The following is a 15261-nucleotide window of genomic DNA, read 5'->3' on the forward strand; positions in this document are numbered from 1 at the left end:
AGAAAGGACCATCCCTTGGTCTCCCGCTTCTTACTATGTAATTCAGCCATAAAGACCCATTCGGGCAGGTTTCTCTTGGAATTACTAATCGTGAAATATTCCAGGCTATTTATCTAACAGATTTCTTTGCTATCTCTAAAATTTACCCTTTACTAGATGTCCAATCCTCAGTATGACCCTCCCCATCCAATACAGAACCATCTCGCTATAGGCGCGTACAACATAAGAAACTGTTAGGTAAAAACAATGGCGCATTTCATCTGGACACACGAGTGTTCAGTTTAGTGTTACGACATCTTGATTCCTTACAGCCGACGTGAAAACTGATAGCGTCAGCACAAGTCTACATCTACTTCTACATACGCACTTGAAAAACCATCGCACTGTGCCTGTCGGAGTGTATCTTGTAGCACCACTTGTCATTTCCTTTCCTATGGAAATGAGCGTTGGCGTCATTGGCCGGCCGCCTTGGTGCAGGTCTTATTACATTCGACGCCACATTGGGCAACCTGCGCGCCGGATAGGAATGAAATGAGGATGAAGACAACACAATACCCAGACCCGGAGTGAGAAAAATCGCCGACCCAGCCGAGATTCGATCCCGGGCCCATAGGACGGCAAGCCGTCACACTGACCACTCAGCTATCATGGAGGACTCCGTTGCTGTTCCATTTGCAAGGAAAGCGAGGACGAACAAGGGTCTGAAAGATTCCGTAAGAGTCTTAGGTTTTCCCGTCTTATCTTCGTGGTCCTTACTCGAAGTGTACAGCGGTACCAGTAGAATCATTCTACAGTCGGTTTCAAATGCCGGTTCTGTAACTTTCTGCTATAGTGTCTTGCCTGAAGAGCGTCGCCTTCCCTGCAGTTCACGAAAGATCTCCGTAATATTTGCTTGTCGATCAAACCCGCTAACAAGTCTAGCAGAACGCCTCTGGTTTGCTTCGATGTCTACCTGGTTGAGATCCCAAACACTCGAACAGTACTTAAGAACCCATAGCAGTAGGATTCTTTACACTAGTCCCCTTTGTGGATGAGATACACTTTCCCAATATTGTCCCAATAAAATGAAGTCGGACAGTCACCTACCCTACTACCAGCATGGCACGATCGTTCCAGTCCATACAGCTATGCCACGTTACACCTAGATTCTTAATCGAAGTGACTGTGTCAAGCTGCACCGCGCTAATGCTGTACTGGAGCGTTACAGTATCGTTGTTTCCTACTTCTCCGCATCAACATACCATTATCTAAATTTAGAGCAAGCTGCCTTTCATCACACCGACTAGATATTTTGCCTAAGTGATCTTTTACAGTCCTGTAGTTACTCACTTCTCGTGCACCACAGAGTTATCAGCAGACATCCGTAAATTGCTACAGGCTCAGTCTGTCAAATCGTTATGCACATACTCGTAGATAATGAATACGGCGCTGTCACACTTGGCTGTACACGGCTAAATTGCACGCCAGATCCTGGTGCCTATACTGAGGACGTCGTTTCGGCCGATACGAAACTCTTATCATCCGATATTTCGAAAACTATTAGATGACAAAAATTGATTTTTACACTTGTTACAGTCTGATACCTTCACTCGATAAAGAACTGAATTCTTCTCTTCATTGTCATCTTACTACTAAATAATACGCTGCACGGAATTTTAAAGAGTTGGTAGAGGTAAAAACACAGTGTGTAAGTTTTGCGTATGGTTGAATTTAGCTCATACATTGTAGTAAGATGTGTAGTGTTGCTCTTGGGGAGTGGGGGGGGGGGGGGGGGGGGGGTGAAAAGAAAAATAATTGTTATTTTACATTTTTTTTAAAGTTGAAAAGATGACTGTTTTTTGGCCACAGAATCAGGGATTGATTACACTATTATAATAACATAAGTTGAGCATTAAATACCTGGTTGGATTATTTTGAACAAGAGCAGCAGATTGATTTATTTGAGATCGTTAGAAGAAACATTATCATTTCTGTGCATTTTTATAGTCGCTATGTAGTCATACTCGGAACAACGCTAAGGGACCAGAAGATTTATAGACTTGAAAAGATATTCAACACTACACAATTACAAAAAAAGAGTTGGTTCAGAAATAATAGGAAAACGATAATGTTCCTTCTGCCTCGTGCTGCGTTCGGCCCATTAGCGTGATCTTAATTTCTGGTGATGAACTAACACAAAATAATTAACATTCAAGTAAATGGGGAGATAGAAATCACCAAGATTAATTTACTAAAATAAGCACACTCGTCTTTAACACACGTTTTTTAATGCTGCGTACCTTTTCATATTAAATTACAGTAGATGACCATTGTGGATAAATATTTTATACGTAACAGTCAAAAATGTTCTCTTGATGCTGTCTGTTCGTAATCAATAACAAGAAACTATATTTACTGACTATTTTCACATAATATGTAAAATACCGATGCGGAACACAGCAAGTCCTCGTCCACCTTTCATGGAATACAAACAATAAAAGGTGAGGTGCCAAATGTCTCGTTTGTCTTGAAACAACATAATTCTTTTTTACAACATTAATCGATACATGTACATAGAGGTTTACAGGTACCGCTCAAGAATGGCAAGATGAAAGATAATAGATTCTGTCGCTGCTATGCGATAGTTCATTTCTTTTACTTTACAATTGTTCGATAACTTTAGGCCATCAGGCGTTTACTATTGAGCGTATATTAATGTCTGTGAGGCGAGAATTACTAATACTACAAATGTCGTGTGACTAGGGCCTCCTGTTTGGTAGACCGTTCCCCAGGTGCAAGTCTTTCGCTTTGACGCCACTTCGGCGACTTGCGCGTCGATCGGGATGAAATGATGATGATTAGTACAACACAACACCCAGTCCCTGAACGGAGAAAATCTCTGACCCAGCCAGGAATCAAATCCTGGCCCGCAGGATTGACATTCACTCTCGCTGACCACTCAGCTACCGGGTGTGGACATTCATTGCAGTGAATGAAATGTTGATAGTATGCTGACATTTTATTTAAAATTGAGAGCAGGAGCATACCTCATCTCCTTCTCGAGTTATTGGGTTTTATATCCGAAGGACGGTCGGGCGCAACTCGCCCATAGAAGTCCTTGTGATTAGTGGATCACTTTTTCATAACAATCGTCATATCTCATAAATGACTGAAGATTTTCTACAAATGATAGCATGCCATGAGGCGCATACATTGATGCGACAAAAGTCATCGAATAGTGATGTGCTTATATACAAATGGGGGAGTATAGGGTACGCAAGGTATAATATGGCAGTGCATTGGCGGAGCTGTCATCTGTGCTAAGGTTGTATGGTCGCAGATATGACACCTAACTTAATTCGCCGGTAATGAGCAAATTTGCCTAGCAGTATGTAATGGAAAAAGGGATGACACTCAATTAACAGTAATTAACACACTGTTCCTGTAATGCATGTTTGAGCGGAAAGTGAATCACGCAGCGAGAGGCCTTTAAGTTTGGAGTTCAGGGGGACGAGGGCAGATTCAAGGCCGTGCTACAGGGGTACCACGGAAACCACTCCCAGGCCCAAAGCCAATGACCAGGTGACTCAGGGGGGGGGGGGGGGGGAGAACGAGTATAATGGCCCATCTGAGGGAGCACAGAAAGAAAAAGCTTTTAGAAAAGTGCATTTCGCAATCCAACTGGATATGTAACAAGACCAGTGACGCATTTTCGATCAAGTGTCCAGCGAGTGGTACACATGTGAGGGAGTCAATGTACCCATTTAGGCGTCTGGAACGGGCACAAAACGTCCGGTTGGCGGAAACACGCTAGGAAGGAGAAAAGAGCCACAGTTTTGACACAGTTTAATTGTAGGGACAGAGTTTCTACAAAATAAGAGGAATGCTCCTATTGGTCGAAAAAAGCCATGAAGTGAAGAACGAAAGAACCCTGGTGGGGAGACAGTTCAGCTATGAGTAAGAAAAGACGGAAATTTTTGAGGACTCTTCTCTGAAATGGCGTCAACTGCAGAATGGAGCGCATAACGCTCTGTAGGACATGGAGGAGTAATTTGTGTCAACACTGCTTTCACTTCGGCTGATATCCAGCTATAAATTAGCTATAGCATCGTTTAGCTCCAACTGTGGAGAAATGAACGATCCAATCATTTAATTTTTCTTGCGAGAGGTGAGAGGTTATTATAATATACATGCTGCTCCAACCAGACACGTGTATATCGCTACATTCTAAGAATGGGGATGAGTACATGTTCTCTCACATAACGAGAAACATAGAGAAAGTTTCTGCTGGAAAATTATGCAAAGGTGTAATTAGTTTTACAGGAATTTCAGCAGAAGAGAGTGGCCTAGCAGACGACAGCTCGTTGCAGCATAAGGTAAACACTGCATGCAGAGGCGTAAACTTGTTGATTCACCAGCTTGCGTCCACTGTAAACTCGAGCTACCTTGGGTAATCTTTTGCTCAATTTGTCACATAAATAACCATCCACTATAGAATTGCGGGTCGTCCTGAAAGTAGCACCGAACTTTGAACCTGACTCGGACGATTTTCGTAGTACCGACCAACATCATAACATAAGAGTAGGAACTATTTTCTAAAGAAACTTCTAGTTAAAGGTTAATATTGTCATGTTTAGGATAATTAACCTTCTGAGAGTTAATATTTAGTATGGTTGTGTTTAGGAATATTTCACTTTTAGATGTTGACAAGATGCATTATCGCGACAACTGTTTTCTGTTGTAACATTGAAAACTGTGTAAAAGCGTGTATTTTTGTGCTTATATTGCGACATTAAACATGTCATTTCAACTTACACAGATGTCTTCAACCGTAGAATAAGTAAACCACAAATATTGCAGCTTACAAGGTGACTGATGTAGAAACCCGATGTAATTATGACCACATAATGGGTATCAACAGACTTTGAATGCTGAGTTTCAGTTGGAGGCAGAAGCGTGGGACACTCCATCGGAAATAGTTTGGAAATATGTCGAGATCTGCAGTGTCAAGGGTGTGTCGAGAATACCAGTTTTCAAGAATTATCTGTCACCACGGACAGCGCAGTGGCGCAGTGGCCGACGACCTTCACTTAACGACCGAAAGCAGTGGCGTTTCTGTAGAGTTTTGATTGCTAACAAACAGCAAAGCGTGAAACATCCACTGACATCAATGTGGGACGCACGACGCACGAGTCCGTTAGGACAGCGCGGTGGCGAAATTTGGCGTTAATGGATTAGGGCAGTAGACGATCAACACGAGTGAGTTATCTAACAGCACGAATCCTCTGCAGTGCCCGTCTTGTTTTGTGACCATATCAATCGGACCCTAGACGACTGGAAAACTTTGGCCTGGTCACGGTTCGAAGGTGGCGCCGACCCCAGGAATCGATGCTCCGAAGATTTCAACAGGGCACCACGTGAACAGGTAGTTGCTCTGTAGGGGTGAGGGTTGGGTTTACATGGAGTGGACTATGTCCTCTGGTCACACTGAACAGATAATTGACTGGAAATGGTAACGTTTGGCCACTTGGAGACCATTTCCAGCCGCTCATGCACTTCATGTTTCCAAACAACGATGATATTTTTAAGGAGGACAGTACACCATGTCATTGGGCCGCAGTTGTTCGTGATAGGTCTGAAGAACATTCTGGACAATCCGAGCAAATAATTTGGCCACCCACATTACCCGACATGAATCAAGACACACATTGATAGGACATAATGCTAGATAAGTTCGTCCCCAAAATCCTGCAGCGGCAAAACTTATGGACGCCTCAGTATTTCTTCAGAGGTCTTCCAACAACTTGTTGAGATGCTGCACTATGCCGGGCAAAAGGAGGTCCGACACGATGTTGAAAGGTGTCGCATAACTTTTTTCATCTCCTTCTATGTTGTATGACTAACACTCGAAATATTTTTATTCATCGAGTTACGGAAGTAAATCTTCCGCAGTGGTGAGAGATCGGTGGCTCAGGACGCATTCAGACTTTCAGGAAAATCCAAGTGGTGCGATTATACACGTCCACCGCACCTGGGCAGTGGCGTTGCAGGACATGTATGCACGCCTCCACCTGGGAAGTGGCTAAATGTATGCTGGTGTGTTCAAGAATTCTGCAGCGAACCGATGTTGAGGATATTGGTGTCAGGCATTGGGGGTCAGTTCCTGTAACTTTATTATTTGTAGGAGTCAATTTCACCTGTTTTCCCAGTCGATTAGGCCGTTGTGTTGTGCGAGAGATTCACGATAAATGCAGGCTAAGTAAGGGGAAACGGCGCAGAACATTCTCTGTAAAAGCGAACTCCGTTTCCGTGTCGACGTGGCGACTTATTTCTTTTCTAGTCTTTCAGTTGCTTCCCTACACCGTGGATGCCTATTACTGCGCAATATGTGAGCGTGCGTGATGGTCAAGCAACGATCCTCCTTCGTGAATTATTTCTAAATGTGAAATTTTAAACTTCAGATCGGCTTTGCGTTTTAGTCGAACGCACTGAGGTCGTTCCAATACCAGACACATAGAGAGGAGCACAATCGATAACGCAGAGGATTTCAACGCCCCTAAGCAGACCATCCATTATCCACACCGCAACGGTGAAATATATCGCGAAATTCAGTGAACCTGGGTCTCTCACAGTTTCGGTGAAGCTTGATATACTCGTGATGTCTAAGTTAGTGGTTGGTTGGTTGATTTGGGGGAAGAGACCAAACAGCGAGGTCATCGGTCCCATGAAATTAGGGAAGGACGTGGAAGAATGTCGGTCATGCCTTTTTAAAGAAAGCATCCCTGCATTTGTCTGGAGTGATTTTGGGAAATCACAGACAACGTAAATCAGGATGGACGGACGCGGCTTTGAACCGTCGTCCTCCTGAATGCGAGTCCAGTGTGGCAACCAATGTGCCACATCGATCAGTCTAACTTAGGAACAATTGTTTTCGTGCTGAAGTTCAAATGGTTCAAATGGCTCTGAGCACTATGGAACTTAACATCTATGGTCATCAGTCCCCTAGAACTTGGAACTACTTAAACCTAACTAACCTAAGGACATCACAAAACACCCAGTCATCACGAGGCAGAGAAAATCCCTGACCCCGCCGAGAATCGAAACCGGGAACCCGGGCGCGGGAAGCGAGAACGCTACCGCACGACCACGAGCTGCGGACTGTGCTCAAGTGAATCCATACTAATCTACATTCTGTATGGAATTTCATTTCATTTAGTCCATACCAATTAGTATCTAAATACATTTTCTGTAGGTGGTTTGCAGATTCATGTAAGCAACTGCGTTCAATGTGAGACCTGGGTTTCCGCTGCCCTATACAAATTTCAAATAACTTCCGGGAATTCAGCCAGGTAACACTTTCAGCGACCGCCGATATTTCGGCGGGAGAACAATCCGCCATTTTCAAGAAAAACTGCAACGGACTGGCTACGTACATGCAAATTCAAAACCTCGGTTCTCGGACTGATGCAGGAAAGATAACACACACACTGAACACTAGTGCCACCAATGAAGACCAAAGTCAAAGCTATCGATAGTGAGACTACGATCTAGCAGGTGACGTAGTATTGACTCTGTCCCTCTGTTTTTTGACAAGGCAGAGAGCCGGATTCCAAACGGAGTTAAAACAAAAACCTCCATTCCTCTTAACGAGGTTGGTCGCTAATTTAATCTCAACTGCCTCCTTAGTAACACTGTCCCAATAGCTGGACGTGCATGCCAAAGCTCAGTGTTAATATATAACATGGGGTGACCAGTATCCAAGCAATGTTCGGCAATAGCAGATGTACTTGGCTGCTATAATCGTGTGTGCCGTTTATGTTTAGTACAAAGGGCCTCAACGGTCCTGATAGTTTGACCAATATATGCCATACCGCAGCTACAAAGAATGCGATGTACACCCGCCCCGCCTTACGCAGACCAAGACCATCCTTAACAAAACTCAAGGCCGCTCTAATTTTGGATGGAGATCGGAAAACACATTTCACATCGTATTTCTGTAAAATACGACCGATAGTGTTGCAAGTGTTTCCTATGTAAGGCAAAAAGGCTTACGTGTCGACTCAGAATTATTATCAATCATCCGATGTACAGTTGGTCGATAGCGCAACGCACGTTCAACCTGTCTCTCACTGTAACCATTTTGAGTATATGTAACTTCAAGATGGGACAGCTCAACTGGGAAAGCCTCAGCGTCAAAAACGACATGTTCTTTGTGTACCAAGGTACGAAGTATCCTTTCAGGCTGTGCCTGATGGTGACAACTATTAGCCTGTAATTACAAGTCGGTGTGAGTACGTTTCCTGTAGACTGCATGTCCCAATGATCCATCATCCTTTCTCCTAATCAACACGTCAAGAAAGGGAAGGCAACCATCCTCTTCCACCACCATCGTAAAACGAATTTTCGGGTGGATTGAGTTCAGATGTTCCAGACAGGCATTCAAAGTCTCCCTACCATGAGGCCAAACAACGAAGGTGTCGTCAGCATACCTAAAGAAACAGGCGGGTTTAGAAGGCGCCGACTCCAATGCACCTTCCTCGAAGTCTTCCATAAACAAATTTGCGATCACAGGAGACAACGGACTACGCATCGAAACTCAATCTGCCTGCTCATAATACTGGTCATTGAATAAAAAATAAATGGATGTCAACACATGGCGAAAGAGATTAGTTAATTCAGCACCAAACCTAGCCCCAATTAATCGCAACGAATCAGACAGAGGAACACGAGTGAAGAGAGAGACCACATCGAAACTCACTAAAATATCAGAGTCATTCAACCTCAGTCCCTCCAAACGAGGTAAAAAATTAGCTGAGTTCCTCATATGATGTTCCCACCGACCTACTTGTGGACCGAACAGAGTAGCAAGATGCTTGACTACACGATATGTCGGAGCGCCGATGTTATTCACTATAGGACTGAAAGGAACCCGTTTCTTGTGAACCGTCGGAAGGACATATAACCTAAGGAGAATAGCACTATAGGTGTTAAGACTCTTGATAGTGTCCTGCGACAAACCACTTTTCATCATGAGGCTGTTGGTCTTCTCTCAACACATTCAATTAAACTGTGTCTCCTTCAGGTCTTACCTACTTACGCAGGTTGGAAGAAGCCTTTACAATGTTGTCTACAAGGAAGTCGGAGAAACGTTTTTCGTTCTTGATTGTTTTGTGACGTCACAGAACTTTGCAGGTCCTTCTAATGTCTTAATTGTCGCTCCTTACTCAAAGAGTAGCAGTAAACTCTACCTCTTGTGCTGTGATCTTTTGAGTACGTCTGCGCTGCTATATTTCACGTTTGTCCATTTGCAAGCCTTTTGTGAAACTGCAGTTATGAGACCCGAAACATGCTTGCTTTGAGATAGAGCGAAGTCAGTCCCTTTTCTCTCTTAAAAATATTTTCTGTCGGTCATATCGAACAGTAATGAGACGAAGTACCATAAAAGCCATGCTATTGCAGAAAATAACACAAAGAGAATGTAAAGTACGATTTTGCAACTAGAATCGACAAACATGATAAAAGTGATATATATTGGGATTTACAGACACATTTGGTTTAAGCTGAATTTGATGACGGTGAAATTAAAGAAAATAAAACCATCTTTCCGTGGAAATGAGAGCGACAGATACAAAAGCCTTAAGTGAGTGCTTTACCTTTAGGCATTAATTCAGTCGCATTCTTCACTCTATACACTAAAATTTAACCATTGATTGATTGAGAGATCTCATAAATTTTTGTAGGCACATTATTCCGACTGACAAATTTGGAAATGTCTGTCTAAGGAAGAGATTATAAGTATTGTGTATATAACGCTAAACACTTACAATTCGTGTTCTTTATGAACTGCAGCAGGCTCTTAGGCCTGTGTTAGCACGTCTATTTCTTTATGTAGACAATTCGATCCTGTGTCTAGTACGGGAAACAATGATGATACATTTCTGACATATAGAATTACAAGATTTTTCTCAAAATGTGGTCACACTCCTTTCTTCTCCGACCGTTTGATAACTCATCTGTTTCGGCTAATAACACCGTATTCACTACAAGCAGACTAATGTTAAGTGGTAATTTTGAAGATAATTAGTAAGGTAATGTATGGAGTAAGGAGACACAAAAGATTTTACGATACTGTGGTCCAATTATTTTAGCAGAATGTAGCAGCTTTCCATAAATGACCACGTCACATTATTCCTCTTCTCGTCTCCATCTCCACAGTTTCCTCAAACTACTGGTCAGAATTTTTATTTTGTGCCCCATAGTTAGCATTAGTGCATATAACTTTATAAGAACGTATTCAGGATCGATGACGTGTACAATGATGGTTGCAAGGCATTACTTTTGGTTACTGTTAACAATCTTGTGTTTTGCTTTGGGAGAGGCCAGATGCTGCAGCTTTCGTTAAGTTGTTTCACACAGATATGTAATATTAATGATAAATGATTAAGGTAAACGTGGTGCAAGTGTGCTGTCTTATCTCTAGTTTCGCATTAGAAATAGATATGAAATTCAATGATGACGTGCCACAATATACACTTGATAGACTGCAGTCCACAAGAGCATGCAAACAACAATTTTAAATTCTACAAAGGAAAGGTACCAACACGTCTACTCTCTACTATGACAGCTCTCTGAACTTGGAAAAACAAGAAGAAAAATCCGTTATTTGATTGGCCAACTAGGTACACGGTGAGTGGAAGTGAGCCAGTGAGTTCGGCCGACTTTATTAACAGCACAAATCGCGAAAAATCTTTTACAATTTACATCGCAAAGAATTCAAAACGGAATTCATGAAACCTAATAAATCTATCTGAACTGTCTTGCAATAGACGGGCCTCAGTAGTGTCTGGCAATTTTTAATTTGAGGATGATATGAGATAGCGATAAAATTAACTGGTCCCAGATAGAACCCTGAAAAAACATCACGACGGAATATATAAAAAAAGTTCAAAATCAATTACAGCGCCTCAGTGCGAATGACGACTAACGTTAGACACTCTATAGGTTGAAAATCATTTAAACCGAAAACTCTTGGAGGTTCACGGAACAGTTCAACAAATATTTTGCTCTGATGTTATATTTTCCAGTGAAGATTATTTGAACTGGAAGAGGGAGATTTCTCTGGGTAAACACCAGTTAAACCAAAACATTCCGGGAGGTTTCATGGGATAATGTTACACTATTTCTAATGCTTTCTCCTGTGAGGACAAAAAATAGCACAAACAAGTTTTAACTATCTATTACGAACAGACAACGAAATTAACATAACACAATTAGTTCAGTTACAGTAGAGATTCAAAAATGCCTTAATTGGCTTGTAAATAGAGGTTACACAAGCGAGACATATTCCGTCTAACACGGTCAAAGGCTACAAGAGGGTCCTTAAATCCTACCGCTGCTGCTACTATCCGGGCAACCAGAGCCTCCTCTGTCCGATTCAACAGGCGATTTGTAAGCTATGTTGCACGTCGCTCATCGCACAAAAAGTGCGGATTGCTCAAGTCAGGGAACCGAGTACGCCATATTACAGAACCACCACTGCCAATCCATTTTTTGGGAAACAGTCGGTTCAAGAATTGACGCAGAGGACGACTGGAATGTGCCTGCGCCCCGTCATTCTGGAGTCACATTCACTGTCTTGTAGCGCCCGGGTTCCCGGGTTCGATTCCCGGCGGGGTCAGGGATTTTCTCTGCCTCGTGATGACTGGGTGTTGTGTGATGTCCTTAGGTTAGATAGGTTTAAGTAGTTCTCAGTTCTAGGGGACTGATGACCATAGATGTTAAGTCCCATAGTGCTCAGAGCCATTTGAACTGTCTTGTAGGGAGTGGCACATAATCCAGTAAATTTGGAAACGCTGTTGCTAGTAACTGTAATAATTTCTGTCATTTACTGGAATAGGGAGGACATATGGTCTATTGAACAGTAACTAATAACATCTGCCTGCATATTAAAGTCGGACCACAACTGACAGGCGGGAGGTAAGTGTGGTATGCCGATTAACCTCACTCAAAACGTGCCACCTGTGGATGTTGATGGTCCCATCACGTCGAACGTGGCTTCTTGTGTAAACAGTGCACAGGACGGAAATGTATGAGGCATTTGGCACTGTTCCAGATACCACTAGGGAAACTGTGTTGTGAGTGACTAATCATCTGGTGCCCGCTTCTGCATCCACTATACGTGAAACAGTTAACAATTGCTTATGAAGAACATTTCTTAAATTCGTCTGAGTCGTCCCCATTTCATACCTGAGCCGTGTGCAGCTCGCGTTCTTGCCGTCTTTGCGTCTTGTAATTGCGGTAGTACCGTCTCGTTTCCTTCTTGTGTTAATGTCGCCACTGAGTTTCCTAGTATCGTTGGTCCATGAGTGGCCTCAGCAGAGGTTATCGATAGCCAATAGTGTGTTACTATCTTTGATGCCACCGCTAGTATTTCCGGGTCGTCATATGAGTCAGGCTGTTCGGTTTCGGACGGAGCAGCGAGGAGGTCTTCAGCGTGAGGGCAGGTCAGGACCGCTGGTGGCATGCAGGCACTGTTGGACCGAGGGGTTGTAGCCGACGACTGAACCCGGGACGTTTGCAGTTGAGGGAACCTTATACAGTAGTGAAACCTCCACTGTTTGAGATCTCCCTGTTATTTGCGTGTTGCTGCTCCCAGGGTCGGTGTGGCCAACTGCAACATTTGGAGTCTGTCAGGTTGGCCAGAGCTATTAGCCCTCTTCTACTGCTTGATGATAGTTGGGATTTAGTGCTATTATGGCTGAAGTGCCACCAGTGGTACCTTACTGCCCAGAGGCCACTAACGGCCAAGTTACCTGCCCTGGAGGTTAGCGTATTTTGCGGCTGTGTACTTTTCCTCGTCTTGACAATGCTGTCTGGCATGGCCAGTCACTTGACACCTTCCTTGATTGGGGTATGGATAATTGTTTTCCTTGTCTACCTGGGTTATAGTGGTTCTTTCTGCCTTTCTGTGATTTAAAAACTAGATTCTGGAGACACAGTGCTGTCTGTCACTTCGCTCTTGCCTGAATTATTCCATCGTTGTACTGGTTATCTGGCGCTAGGTGGATTTGCTAAGAAGGTTGATCAGCGTCTAAACGGTCGATAGTTTGAGTTGTCCCACTTAGGTGAACATTACTCTTGGCTGCCTGTCTCACCGCTTACACAGCTGCAATCACCTTCCTCAGGTCGATCCAGGGAGCACTGTCTGTGGATCACTCCGTCTTACTTGGTCAAGTTGTCGTAATTGTTTAAAATTTACCCTAATGTTATAACGTGTAATTGCGTTGCTCACTTATAATGCCGTCCTTCAGCCATGAATTGTTTGTAATACTGCTTGTGGCCAACCGACAAATAATTTTCAATTCTGTCTTAATAAGGTCTTCATCCATCGGTATAGTCTGTTACAGTCTTTTAAGATTGTCTAAAAAGGTTTTAGTATTATTAATATGTAATTGCCTTCCTTACTTGCAATTCAGGCCTTCAGCCGTGGAGTATATGAAATTGCTTGCGGCCTTCAAGCGACGAATAATTTAGATTTTTTTTCTTAATCAGGCCTTCAGCTGTTGATTGTGTGTAACATGTCTTGTGGCCTGCAGCCGACAAATAATTTGTCATTCTTTCTTCATAACGCCTTACAATACCTTGTTACAGTTTTTGATTGTTTAAGAAGAAAATGTCTTAGTATTTGTTAACATGTAACTGGCTTACTCACTTGTAATTCAGGCCTTCAGCTGTTGAATATTCTGACGTTGCTTGTGACCATCATCCGCCAAAAAAGTTTTGAATTACTTCTTAATAAGGCCTTCAGCTGTCAGTGTAGTAAAATATTTTAAAATGATTGTAGAAAGTTGTTTCTTCAAATAAAGTGTATGTATTTACTGTAGCCAACGGTAGCTGATTACGGACCCCTCCACAATAGTTGCCTTACCCTGCCTCTTCCTGACTACAGATTACAATACGCAACACCACGATAGCCGAGAGTGGTTATGCCGTCTAAGGAATTAATAAATGTTCACATTACAGGATGGTATTTTGTTTTGGAGCCCTTGCAACATCCCAGAGTTTGTCGGTTTAAGTAATTTTCACATTGTATACTAACACTGGGCAGAAACCGTTCGCATGCACTGGACTCGCCCTGCCATGTGCAGCATATAGTGCGCTCCAGTCTTTCGCTACGTCGTTGCTGCTTACTCGTCCCAGACCTACACCGCCGTTCACCGTAAAATCTGTGTTGCCCCTGCCAAACAACACTTCTCTATGTGGCACACCGCTGTCCACTCCTCAAGGAGCAGCCAGCGTCCTCTTGTCAGCTCAGGAGAGATGCCTAACTGGATTAGCATTATAGTGGGCGGTTTAAAATCGGCGTTCTGCGACTGAAAATGACCGTGACGAATAACGGCTGCTAAAGCTTGGTACCTTAACGTCTACACACTATGAGACCATATTCACAAAACATCTACTCATCACGAGAGCTTGCTAGCAGCAAGTATATACTCAACGAGATCCCATCGTGAATGCTCTGTGAAGAGCTTGTCCTCCGTAACGACACTCGACGGGAGCTCTCCATGAATACGTCTACACTCTAGATGAAATGGTTGCAGATAAATGGGGGCTCTCTGAAAGCATGCTACCAACGTACGTAGAACCTCCAATAGCTCACAACGAACATGTCTCCACCGTGGAATATCCCATCAACATTGTGGCAATGGAGGAGACTGGTGTATTGGCGATCACCCAAGGAAATTATTACGGTGCAATCCTAATTTCGAAGCTATTTTTAAGCTACGTTAAAGTCGATAAGAATATCATACACTTTATAGTAATGTCATTAAAATATTTCTGGCTTTTTCATTTATTATTAAAATGTTTTTTTAACAAAATAGTACGTTCGATGTCTCGTTGTGACTGCAGGCTTGTACCATGGGAAGCAACGAGAGGAAGTTGATCATGTCCAGTATCCTGTTGCTAAAACACAACCACATCCGTGTATTAACAGGGTTCTTTATTAATATAAACAGAGAGCTACTTAACTTAAGCTTCCATATGCTGTGGTACAAGCTCCTCTGTAATAGTCCACATTAGCTGCACTGCTGGTTATGTACAAGTCCGCTATGTATACTACTCTGGTCGCTAGGTACTGACTGACTCTGAGCTAGGGGCTGAGCTAACTGCGACTGGAACTCCCACTGGTCTACGACTGATGAGTCAACTCGCTGACTCACTGGATGACTGCCTGGTACTCACTAGGCCTTCTGGTCCACTGCGGCGATCTAAATACTGGCG

The sequence above is a fragment of the Schistocerca americana genome, chromosome 1 (genome assembly GCF_021461395.2).
Source record: "Schistocerca americana isolate TAMUIC-IGC-003095 chromosome 1, iqSchAmer2.1, whole genome shotgun sequence".
Lineage (NCBI taxonomy): Eukaryota > Metazoa > Arthropoda > Insecta > Orthoptera > Acrididae > Schistocerca > Schistocerca americana.